The sequence below is a fragment of the Eretmochelys imbricata genome, chromosome 6, assembly GCF_965152235.1.
Source record: "Eretmochelys imbricata isolate rEreImb1 chromosome 6, rEreImb1.hap1, whole genome shotgun sequence".
NCBI lineage: Eukaryota > Metazoa > Chordata > Testudines > Cheloniidae > Eretmochelys > Eretmochelys imbricata.
In genome coordinates, this window is record NC_135577.1 from 126,181,206 (window position 1) to 126,194,617 (window position 13,412).

Below are 13,412 nucleotides of genomic sequence, written 5' to 3' on the forward strand. Positions count from 1 at the left end.
AGGTTGTGGAATCTCCATCATTGGGGATTTTTAAGAGCAGGTTGGACGAACACCTGTCAGGGATGGTCTAGATAATACTTAGTCTGGCCTTGAGTGCAGGGGACTGGACTAGATGACCTCTCGAGGTCCCTTCCAGTTCTATGATTCACTGCCATCTTCCAGAACAAACACTGTCTATAGATCTTTATTTAGATACCAGGCCAGCAACATACAGGGTGGTTTACAAGGCTAAAACAAGCTAAAAATCCCTGCTCTGAAGAGCACAGGACCTAATCTGACTAGACAAACATACAGAAATTAACTCAGAAGGGAGTGAGCGAAGGAGAGAAAGGTTCACAGTCAGTAAACCTCCTCCTGCAACACAAAGAATAAGTGCACAGCCATTAACATGCTAGCAGAGGTGGTCTGCTGCCTACCTAGTATACGCACATTTTAACATGTTTTTTTTTCTTTTATAGTGGCAATGTTTGTTTTATTGCTATTTAATTTAATTCTTTCCTTTTGTAACTGTTCCGTCTTGAAGAAAGCTTACATTTAAATGCCAACCTAACATTGCGAAAAAAGGTAATAATAAAATAAAATAATCATCCTCTTCCTCCTCCTCCTCCTTTCATTTTTTAGAATCAACCTTTCATTTTTCATTTCATTGGGTTTTGCATTTTACTGAGTTAAAGTAACTCAGTTATTTGTTGTGGTTTTTAATTAGGCATAAGTATCTACCTTTAGGCTAAGCCTATTGGCGACCATAAAGTCTTACTCTTTTTTATTACTATTGTTACTGTTCTAATAAATTAGTGCTTTAAAAATATTTGACTATTTTTGACAATATTTGACCCCTCACTTGACTAGTTATTTTTGGACTAGTCAAATGCCCAGCTCCATTCCATACAAAATGTATGTAGGTCTGTATGCTGTAACAGTCCTCATTACAGACCAATGTGATATTAAATAAGAATTCATATAGCTAAAACTAAAATGGATCTATCAGAACAATAATCTATACTGCTTATGTTAGCCATTTTGTTAGATAGATAGATAGATAGATACTTTCTTTATCTAAGGCCAAAACCAACCTTAGGTAACTTTAAAGTGCAGTCAAAGTATTTTTCCATACTTTTTATAACAAGTTCTTCCAAACCCACAAACAGTTACTTAGAATAACCCAGTGGAAGTATACTAAAGTCTACAGCAGTGGATTTAAAAAATAAAAATAAAAATTGGATTTTTATTTAAAAATTGGATTTTTATTGTTATTTAAATTGCAACAACTTTTTCGTTTTAAAAATAAACTTGTTTAAAATGAAATCTGAATTTAATACAAAATACGTTAAGGCCCAAACATATTATAATCTTTTAAAACATTTAAATAAAAACTAACTATGCTGAATCCATGAGGCTCTATCGAAAACATTGAGTTAAAGGCTGCTTTTCTAGATAAAGAAAAAACTCGGGAGGGGATGGGGGGACATCTAACTTAAGGTTAAGCTTTATAAATATGACAAAAAAAAGTCAAATACTGTATTAAGGGCTTGATCCTGTGGGGGACTCACAGGCTGTACTATGGGTACAGGATTGTTCAATAAACATAAATTTTATATGCTGTTTTGTGTGTTTAATTAAATTCCTTCTACCATGTTACTGCAGCTTGACACAAATCATGACAAAAAATTAATTATCTCGTTAATAAGCAGTATATCATTCACTATTTTCTAACATTCTAAAAAGTGTACAATTAATAAGAAAACTTCAAGCAATATAAATAATAATACAGTTATTAGTGTACCTTCCTAGGTAGCAAAAATATGTACCACATATAATGTCAAGGCTCTACTTAGTTGTAAAACAACATGTTTTAATGGTTATATCAACCAATGGGGACGCACCTTTCTTAGAAAACAACAAGTACAAATGGAAAAGTTGACAAATCGAAGATTTAAATCGAGGCTTTCAACTTGGTGATTTAAATCAATCTACCTTGGGTAGTTCCTTCCCATAGTTCCTGCTGAGTTGATAATGAATTTAACTCTCTAAGCAATAGTTTTAGAGTTAGTAATTGAGCAAAGAAACAAGGTGGTATTAAGAGGAACAGAAAATGGAAAATCGCTATACAGATGGCACAGCACAGTTGGCTGATTCAGAAGAAGGGTCTGATGAAGTTAGTGGAGATTATATATAACTATGGCAAAGAATATGGTCTAGAGCTAAATGTGGATGAGACAAAAAATATTGTCGTGTTAGCAAGGATCCTAGGAAAACATGTAAGGTTCCAGTGAATGACACAGCCATAATTTCTACTTAGGAGCCATCATTACAGAAGATGCATGATCAGATACTGAAGTCAACACCAGAATAGCAAGAGCAAAGGAGACATTCTGGAAGAACAAACATCTGATGACAAAGGACATAAATTTAAATTCTGAGACTTAAAAACTTACATTTGGTCTATGTGAAATTATGGCTACGAAACATGGGACATTCAATCAATAAAAAAACCCCACAGTCCTTCAAATGATAGTGTTATAGAATAATTCTCAAAATACTATGGTAGACTGCATAACCAAGGAAAAAGTATTGGAAATGATGGGATCTCTAGCAAAAGCTAGTCAGAGATCTTATGTAAAGGGCACATTTTAGGGGGCTCAGTGGGTGATACTTGTTTATGGGCACTGGAAGGGAAAGTTGATGGCAGAAGAACATGAGGCAGAAAAAGAAAAAAAAGATCTCGGATGGATAATGTTTTAGCCTGGGTGGATCAAAAGGACAATATTCATCCACAAAGAGGTTAGCAGATGACCGTACAGAATAGGCTGCCAGGGTTGCAAACCTCTAGTCGTGGAGATGTCTCATCAGAAGAAAAAGCAAATAGTGTAAAATGACCTGGACTTTGCAAACAGAGAGGAGGAGGAAAATATTTGAACCTACCAGCCTCAACACCGTCTTTACAGTTGCGATACAAACGACAAGAGCAAAGAAATACACATGTAAGGACAACGTGCCATACTTAAATCTCAATCCATAGTGCCGAATTACCAGCCTAGGAGGACATTTCCAAATCCAATTCAAATGATGCAATTACCATCCTGTTAAAGTTAGTTAGTTCATTCTAGGATCATGTCTTTCATGCAGCATTAAGGAACATTAAGCACTGTGGGCTGCTCAGGATTGCTTTTTGCCAGCTAAGATGGATATGAATGGACCACTAGAGCACATCCTCCAATATCTCAATGCCACGAGACTTGATAATTTCATCTATTCTCCCTCTTCCCCCGCCCCATCTTTGATTTCTAACTCTAATTGTATTGAAACGGAACATTGTAAACAGTTTTTCCTTCTGTAGACACAGTTCCTTACCCATACAACTACCAAACACCAGAGGTGATTAAAATTGAAAGCCTACTAATGCCGTTTGCTCACTGCATTCCTCTGAACTGCAACTATGAAAATCACTCAAGTCAGTTGTACTTCTGGGTGCAAGGGGTGGATTTAAAAAACCACGGTCTACTGGTGTTTTTAAAAAATGAATGGAAACGTTTCTATTGGACTTAAGAGTCTGTGGAACCCCTCCCCCATCCTAAAAAAAAATCTAAATTTATCATTCGCTATTCTCTCTCTCTGTTCTAGGTCTCTGCTTTAAGAGCAGCCTTCTCTCTCTCTACCATGATCTTGAGAGATTAGTCTTTTCATTGCGAGCTGATGCATCCACAGCACCAGTCAGCACATCAACAAAGGAGAAGAAGGATTCAAGAACGAAGGAAAGCAGGAAGGAGAGGGAGGAAAAAATCCTCCTTACAGGCATTTATCTCGAAGCATCAGCCAGGGAGGGAGGGAAATAATGGACATAAATTAAGAACAGGATCCTCTAAGAATAATGTATGAGTGACAATTATAATAGTCTTCTAATAAATATTGCATTTTATTTTTATGGTACCAGCATCTCACAAACCCCTTGTGTCTCTACAACAGTGAGCCAGACAATGGATGCAACATGACACAAAAATCATTCAAATAATTGAAATAAAAGCCTGGCTGAAAACTGGCAAACGGCAAGATCTATGCTCTTCTCTTAGAACGAGCGAAGCCCCCAGTTCTCCAACTGGATCCCTGCTGGCAGACCCCTCCACCAGTATGATGTCCAGCTGATGTCAAACAGATTCAATGGCAGGGCCTAAAATCTGTGGTAATTCCCGACTCCAGTAAGAAGGGACTGCACTGACCCTGGCTGCTGAGTCAGATGTGAGCTATGTCTATTCTTCGACCCATGAGTCCGCAGGACCACCTCTCTCACCTCACACCTGCCTTAGAAGGCAGAAGTAACAGAGGATATTAGAACCTCAGCTGGATACTTGGGACTCAGCCTGTTTAAGGTTTTGTGAATTGTAACAAAAGCTTAACAATCTGCTTCCCGAAAGGCAGCGGGCACAGAACCCTCTGCACCCGATGCCCACTGCCCTGCACTGAGGCCAGTCATTTGTGCAAACGAGCACGCAGGGCACAAGGCAGACGAGCATCAGTTCCAGCCGTTTAAGGTTCTGCAGACTTGAGAACGGCACCATTTCAGAAAAAACATCGGGTCCTGTGTTCTGGAAGGCTTTATTTCAAACCACTGAGCTTGAGCCGATGGGAATTCTGCTGATCCCTCTGGGCACTGCCAATGCAGAAGACACAGTTGCCCCGGCAAGCTTTCTGCATATAATCCAGTGCCTTTGTATGTCTGAGCTTTTAGATACTGTGGATTTTGCCACTGCATTTGCCTTTCATATCCCTCCCCTACTATCCTGGAGCCCACTTCCTATCCAGCCTCACCTATCTCCGTGGTCTTCTCTTTCATGTCCTTCCTTAAAACACACCCTTCTCCGCAGAGACCCATAAACCTCTGCTCTCCCTTCAAAGACAAATTCTTTTCCTGTCCATTTGCTCACGTCTAACAGCTCTGGAATGAATAAGGCACATGACACACATCACTGGCCATGCACGTTACTTCCTATGCCATCCCATCCCATCCTTCAATCTTCACCAACCAAGTATCTACTCGGGGCATCTCACACAAAGACAGGAGATCGTTTGGCAAGTACTTTGGGCAAGTTGCTTTCTGGTTTGTCTTGTCTTTTGGCGTGGTCTACACTGCAATCCGCGGTGTGACTGCGGCATGGGAAGACAATCCTGTGTTAGCTTTACCAGCACTAGCTCAGCTAAAAATAGAACCATGGCAGACAGTGCCACGGTGTCTACATTGCTATATTAATTCATGCCACAATCACCCCTCAGACTGCAGTGTAGACATACCCCTGTGGAAGTATAACGTTGTATAAGGGGACATGCTGGATACATTGTATATGAGAGGGCATGCCAAAACATGTTACAAAGTATCTGAGGGAGCACACGTAGGGACAGTTAGCTTTTGAATGGAGAAGCAATTAAGATAGAGCCAGCACGTCTGAGAAGCAGGCATCAGAATGGAAGGTGTGAAGGGCAATTAGTTAAGTTAACTGGAAGCTGTTAAAGGAGATTGTTAAGGGTGGCAGGTAATTGAAGATACGTGACTGGTCTCAGGGATCTCGAAGGGTGGTGACTAAAATCTTTTTCTTCTTTTGTCTGTAACGTCTCTGTAACTTGTTCTCCAGCAAGCTGTATAAATTAAGAGACACAAGCCCCACTCGGGGGGCTCACTTCTAAATGTATTAGCAGAGCAGCTTTGCTAATAAAACAGAGTGGTCTGATAAATTGTGAGTCTGAGTCAAACTTTGACACCCCTTAAATATTAAGCTCTTTGGAACAGGGACACAGTTTTCTGTAGAGTACGCCTCACAATGGGGTATCTAGATGCTAGTGGCATAGAAATAATAGAAAATCACTGGGAACCTGAGCATCATGAATGTTACGCATATAAGGGTTTGCAGGATCTGGCTCTGCGATAGCTAGCTTTTTGGGTGAAGGACCTAGTCTGCAGACCTGTTAGCACAGTGCCTGACACGCTGTGGGAATTATACAAATAATATATTAAAAAAAAAAACATACGTATTATGTTTGCGGAAATAGACAGCAGACAAGCAAATCAGGAAATTAAGAATAAACTGATGCAGGGGGAGATGCAGCTTAAATTGGGCTTTCAATGTCTCAGCAGGCAAAGTTCTCAAATTAGCATTACATAGGTCATGACTTAAGTAAAGCTTCACCCTCTGCTTGTGTCTTCTGTCCGGATCAGCTAGTGGGACTATATCCCAGGTATGTAAGACTAGCAAATGCGTCAGCAATTCAAATCAGCTGTAATGCAGTGAAGCGACCACCCTGCCTAAATCCTACAGGGCTGTCCCTTGGGGGTGGGGGTTGGGGGGTTTTCAACAATTTCCCTCGTTTGGGTTCCCCGTTTTTAAGTATTAGAAAGTAGATTGGGCCAGATTCTTAGATATGACAAGGCCTGGCCCCTTTCCCCACTCTGGCTGCTAAATTAAGGCCCTAAATGGGGTAGAAACTATCCCAACTCACTGCCCTACCTTTCTAATCTCCTTTTCCACCTTCTGCTGTGATGGGCCAAGTTCAGATTGGATATAAGCAGATGCAACTCCCATGGAAGTCTCTGGGACAAATGCAACGATACCATGTCCAAGGGTTGCCAGGTGTTTCCTTTGCGCTGAGTTGTTGAGGTAACCTTGATGGAACTCCATGGAAATGTATCCTGGATGTAACTCCATGGAGGACGTGCCATACCATTGTAAGAATGTGGTTCAGTGTTTTTGAGGAAATAAGGTGACACTCAACAGCTAGCTTTTTCCAGCTCTGTTAGCCACGGGTGGATTTCAGCTTGTGCTGCAGGAGGTTTGCTGCAGGATTTAAGTCTCGTGGCAAGCCTAGTGGAGTGGGGATGCCAACACGTAGAGTAGCTGAGCAGTGCGGCTTGGTCCAGTGTGAAATTCATGGCCAGATTTACAATGACCAGATCATAATCATTTAGCTGGATCTCCAGCATAATACAGGCCAAAGAACCTCACCTTGCAACTTCTGTATCAAGCGTATAACTTCTGTTTGAACTATGGTCCAGGATGCAGAGCCTAGTAATTGTGCTAAGTTTTTCCAGGGGCTACCACTGTATGATCACATTTGCCCACAATTTGAATGCTGTTTGTTTTCCAATAGGTTTCACCAGTAAAATTCAATCAAATGCCAGAAATCTTTAATATACTAAATGTGTCCTTAAATTACATACGGTGTCTGGATTACCTACAGGGCAATTTGAATAATTATTCAATCACTATTGGAGGTAGACAAATCAATCTTAGGAATTGCTTCTGTGGATTCAGACAGGCCTGAATTATGGACCAAAAAGTGTACAGCCTGTTATTTACCACCAGGCACTACAGTGCATTTAATGCATGTCTACCAAACAGCGATGTTTGTCTAATGAAACACTTGTCAGCCTCAGTTTACTTTACATTAATGCTCCCATGGGTAGCACTAGACTATTTGACAGGTTTGTAAATTACATTGTCCACACCCCCACAATGAATAGTAATTGCGAAGGTGGTTTTTTTCCCCTCTCCTATAACCGACACCTGCCTGTTCCTTCAAAGACCTAATCAAAAAGGGAATAAACTTGTCTAATTACAGGACTGAGCCAATATAATGGCTAGTTTCAAGATAAGTTGCTCATAATGTGCAATTCCACATAATGGGCCACAGTGTTACGCCAATGGGGCGTCTAATTCCCACCCCAACCTTTGCTGTCTCTGGCATCCAAAAACTAATGACCAGTGGATCTATGTACTGGGTATTTACCAAAGTATCTGACAGCTTGACAATCTTTGAGGTGTTGATTCTCCTGGGAGGTAAGGAAATGCCATTTTACAGTTGGAGAACTTAAGCCCAGAGAGTAAATGATTTGCCCCTGGTTACCCAAAGAGTCTGTGGCAAAATAGGGACTTGAACCCAAGTCTTCCAAGTCCCATGCTAGTGCACTAACCACAGGCCTGTTCCGTTCCAGTTCCAGTGTTAACTTCACTTCTGCCCTCCTCCCCCTCTCAGGGCTCTGGTCTCTGGCTGTCACCTTGCTCAGGGAAGGAACTCACACTCCCCTCCCCCAAGATTAGGGATTTAGGGTGCAATCTCCTCTTGCAGGTCACTGTTATCACCTTAGTACTGGGAGTTTAGTTAAGCACCTGCCATCCTGCTCTCTCTCCAAGGCAAGGAGAGGGTTAACCAGGGGCCAGTCAGCTTTCATAAAGCCTTGTATTAATTCAGAACAAAAAGCATTACAGAGAAAATGTCTCTTGAAAACAATGAGGAGCTTATCTGTGGCCTGCTGTCCCTGGTGTTCTCCATCTTCCACCCTGGGGACTCCAGTAGATTGCAAAATCTTTCAACCCCTTCCAGCAGGGCTCTCCTGTCAGTTTTTGGATGCAGGAGAACCCTGAGTCAGATCAGTTTGGGGCCTTGGCCTCCCAAAACAGGTAACAGTCAATGCCACTTCCCCCAGAAGGCAACGCTTCAAAGTGCAGGGTATCAGCTTAACCGGCGTCAGGACTCTGCATTAATCACCCTCCAGCGAGTCCAGATTCCATAGGAAATCCACCCAGCGAGCCAGGAACATGCAGATACATTGGTACAATAGTCTACGAACATCCCATGTGCACACAGCATCTGGCACATCTCAGTAGAACAGTCTTTGAAGTTTCCCGGCTCCCAAGGTCTCACATCTGTGAGACATCCTTCCTCATAATCTAGCATTCCTGTTTTTGCATTTTGCCACCTATCAAAAGGGCTACAATGCGTTTGAGAATCAGAGGGCATCGCAGCTTCTTTGACCAGCGAGCTGCATTCACAACTGCTAAGCCATAGCCGATATATTTGTGAAAGGCCCTGCACCTGCTAAGAAAACATGCCGTGTACATGCCTGGCTAGGGCAATTTAATCACAAATTATGGTAACTGTCTTATTAAAACTCATACCACTGGAATATAAAATGAAGTCCAGACTTTTCTTCCATCCATTCTCTTTTCTGGCCTGTTTGGCAATTAGGATTCTGCTATTCCCGGACACGCTCCGTTGGGAGGAGTAATTCACAATGGAAGGTTTGAGAGACTGGTTTGCGTGCCGTTTAACGTGGGTGTGTTTCACTGACGTTTCACTTGCTGACAATCAAGTTCTACACTTAACGCCAAGAAACTTATTAGCGTAGGCGGTTGCATTGCTTCTTTTTTAAGCACGCCAGATTGAAGGTCAAATGTGAAGCTCTGTACAGGAAACCGATTTCAGATTGATATGAAACAGTGCTGGGGGGCTGCCTAGCCATTCGGAAAATGGATATGGCAAGATTGGGGCTGTCTGGTTAAAAGTGATAAACATCAGTCTGAAATTTTCAGTTAGCTCTGCCTTGGTAGCATTAGGGTTTATTTCAGGAATATGCTGAGATTGCTCGGAAGGGTAACAGCAACTGCATGGAGGTTTAATTTACATAGTTACGTCTTGCCAGACTATTACAGCACACCCCAGCAGAGCAACAAGAGTGTCAGCTAACAGCATGCAGCAATGAGCAAATGTGAAGGCAATAAACGTCCAATGCCACCTTGATAACATTCAATACTCTCTAGAGTGGGCATAGGATGGGGCATCAAAGTATGGGGCCAGAGTCACTCCTCTGGCAAGGATATGCCACACATGAGCCTACAGGTTTATTATTTGCAATGTGATAACTCCCAGAGGCTGCCTCTGCCCTTCACTCCAGGTGCTGTACAAACATAGTAAAGAAAAATCCCTGCCCCAAAGAGCTTACAGACTAAGTAAACCAATGGGATTCCCCCAAGCCTAGCCTCCCTGGGAGTAGAAGAAACAATCAAATCCCTTTCTTCAGCATGAATGGGCTCTCTTGTCTACTGTAGTTGTCTCCTGCTCCAAGTGTCCTTGAAAAGCTGATGAGTAACTCTTTATAAGGCACAGATCCCACAGCTTGGTGCTTGGAGAAGCCCATGGCTTGTTAAGTTAGTTTAGTTGGGGGCCAGGATGACTCCCTACCTTAACGCTGACTTGCCTGGCTTTGAGCTGTATTTTAGTTTGCCACCTGTGAGCTTGTTTTCACTGCAGAGTTAATTCGGATGTTACCCTCACACAAGTCCTGTCCACACACAAAAACCCCTACGTGCGGTGGTGCTTTTAATTCCCATTGTGGGCCCAAGAGGAGCGACAGGCTAAAACTTGAGTTAGCACAAGTTGTCAGCGGCTAATATGACCACTCTGTAGTGCGGACACAAGCTAGCACCACGCGAGTGCTCCTAGGGCTCCAATGCCTTCCCACAATTCCCCCATGTGCCCTAAACGGACGGACAAGTACTCCCACAACTCCGTGGGAAAGAATTCCTAGAAGGGCTCAGCGGACGGCCCTTCTAAGAACCCTGGGCTGTGCTCCCGGAAGACTCAGCACCACGCACGCACAAGCGAGGGCGGTGCCGGTGTGGACACAGCAACCCAAGTGTCAGAGCTAGGCTCGGAAGGGTTAGATTTGTACTGTGAAGTGTCAGTCAATGCCAATTTCATGGAGGGCAACTGCACCTGTATTTCCTCCTCCGCGGCCCAGCAGGGCACCCTCTCTGAGCTCCTCTCTTGGGTAGAGACATGTGTCTCTCTCCCTCCTGACTGGGGTTTTTCCAGGCTTCACAGTTCCCTTCCTAGACTGTGATATTCCCAGTAGGCCAGACTGCCTAAGCAGGCCTGCCTCTGCGCTTTGCTGTCTCTTCAGAGGCTATGTACAGCTGTGATCACCCATGGTTTTCAGGTATCACACGCCTTTTTCTAAGCTAGCACATTTATTCTTAAGGTAAAAGCGCTACAGAGAAAACATTAAACACACTAAAAGAACCTACACACATACTAATGAGCTTACCAGAGATCACCCCACGCCCCCCAGTCTCCCAAAAGGGTTGTGGTCCTTCCAGCCCTTCCTCAAAGATTAGGGCTTCCCATGGACAGAGGGTCCTGCCCACTTGCTGGATCAGACAGCCTGTGTTTAAAGGGCCTGCTGTCTATCCAGAAGTCCTTTCTTTGTCTTTGCCCCTGGAGAATCCAGTTTGAACCAGTTTATGGGAGCCTCTCCAGGGCGTGGTACCTCTCTGGAGGTGTTACATCCTGAGCAAATTTACCTAATCACACCCCTTTATTCTTAGTCCCTGGAGGGACTCTGGACACCCTCCCCCAAATTACATACAATCCCTGGCCCACAATTGGTACATAAACTCAATACAAGAAGATATCCCACAGAGGTTGCAGGAAATTGCTAATCTGTCACACACACACACCAACCAATGAAAAAAATATTTCCATAGATGATGATAAAGATTTACAAAGCAAGAAAGTAAGAAAAATGCTACTTAAGAATTTATTGGGGTTTGATTTAAGGATATTTACTTCGTAAGTTTTGACATGTGATGTTGACAATTTGTGGTTTTTTGAACCTCAATATCGGCTGTCATTAAATCCTTACTGTTGTCCCCCACCCAGGATTTCCTGCAACTTTGAAAGCTTAAATATATAAAAATAGGGGGAAACAATGCTTAGAAACAAACATAGAAACTATAATAAAATTCAGAGGGGCAGCCGTGTTAGTCCGTATCCGCAAAAAACTGAGGAGTCCTTGTGGACCTTAGAGACTAACAAATTTATTTCGGCATAAATTTGTTAGTCTCTAAGGTGCCACAAGGACCCCTCGTTGTTTATAATAAAATTAAAACTCAATTCTACTGAACCTAATTATATCCCAGTGCAGCTACTCTGACTCGAGTTAAATCTGCAGTGAAGACTCATACTGCCAGTCCGAGCATATTCACCTATTCTCCTTCAAAAAGCACGTCCTTCCTCTCTAAATGATGCACCTCGCTGAAGGGTCTCGGAGTAAGGAGACAGTTTGCACCTGACTGGGGGAGGCTCGAATGCGGGGGGATTCTGGGAAACAGTCTTAAACTGAAAGCTAAATCCTGGGAAAGAGGCATGAGGGCTCAGAGGCAGTTCTGGGAAACTGAGCTACTATAAAGGGCCTGGGGTTTTGCAATATTCCTTCCATTCCAGCATGAAAACTTCTGTAGTACTGGTTGGACTCACCATTACCACACTGTGTTTTGTTTGTATTTCAGCTTCTCAAGCTTTAGTCTTTTCACTAGCATGTTATCTGGGCTTTCAAAGGAAAACCTCAATTTATACTGACATATGAAAATACCACGTCTAGGCAATTTCCCCATGAACCCCTTAGTGAGGGCCTTTTCAAAAATCATCTGAGTGTAACTGAAGAGATCAGCTCCCTAATGCTGACAATCAGAGGCAACTGCATAAAGCAGGACCATCTTTGACTTTGAAATCGGTATTTGCCCCTGGCTCTTGAGAGCTATACCAGAGTTTCCTCAGACGGAGGGTTACGACCCAGGAGATGGCTCTATGTAAAAATTCAAGAAGCATTTTCTCTCTCTTGTATGCAAAGGCTGCACTGAAGATGGGTTAGCCCTTCAATCTATTGGCTGCCTCTCTGCCCCTAGTTTTGGCCAGCAGTTTTACCCCCTCATCTCTGAGGCACACTATGTCTTTGTCCAAACCGTTTTAAGGCCAGGCTTCATTTGCAGTGTCCAGATTTCCAATCGAAATGCAAATATTCACTCCCTTCACTGCTTCTGCAGTCTGCTGGCTCTGGCTGTATCATCCCACTGCCAAGTCTTCCAGTGGTTTCAAAATGCAAGTGAATTTCTTCTATTCAGGCTTCAATGTTGTTCTTAAATAGGGCTCGGCTAGTGGAAAAATCTATTTGGGCCCAGCCCTTGTAGGCCTTATTCAGGAAAAACTCCCACTGATTGCAATGAGATAGGACACCAGGATCACGCTCTTTATTTGGAACCAGTTGTCAGAGCTGGACATAACGGGGCTGAAGAAAGAGCAACTACATCCAAATGCAGGGACTGAGTTCTTGGCTTCGAGCAGGAATTGGGTCCACTTCAGCCAGGCATCAAACTGCAGAGGAAAAAAATAAGTGCTGGTAGCCCCCCAGGCTCCACCCCCGACTAAAGACCCACCCACCAATGATGCCAAAAGATGTTGCCTCTCATAATAGGCTACGCAAATCTTTATACTATGACCATCCTTTTTCTTCCTTGCATGCCTGGGTCAGCAGTGAAACAGACAACATTTAGATTTACCTTGTAATAATTAGGCTTCAGAGTCAACCACCCAATGTGATAAATGAAGCACTCACATCTTTTAAAGCTAGTCTTTCAAGCTGCCTGAAGACTCATGCAACATTACTGCCCAGGTCCATATTCAGTAGATTATTTCTGCAACTATAAGGGCTAGACATTTGTATTTTTAAAACAAAATAAATACACAGATTCTGGAGCACAAGAGCTCTTTTACCAGGGAAAAGTACAGGATCACCAGGGGGCCCAATCTGACCC

General features: G+C 42.9%; 1 protein-coding gene across 4 annotated transcripts in view; it reads right to left on the bottom strand.

Moving 5' to 3' along the window:
- Positions 1 to 13,412, bottom strand: part of GNG2 (G protein subunit gamma 2) — a 98,777-nt gene that overhangs the window by 48,638 nt on the left and 36,727 nt on the right. The window contains exon 1 of one of the 4 annotated variants that reach the window (XM_077819641.1): positions 6,492 to 6,513. The exons of the other annotated variants lie outside the window; for them this stretch is intronic. The gene's annotated coding sequence lies outside the window, so the exon portion shown is untranslated. Of the gene's footprint in view, positions 1 to 6,491; positions 6,514 to 13,412 lie in introns of those variants that run through there. 4 annotated transcript variants of the gene reach the window in all.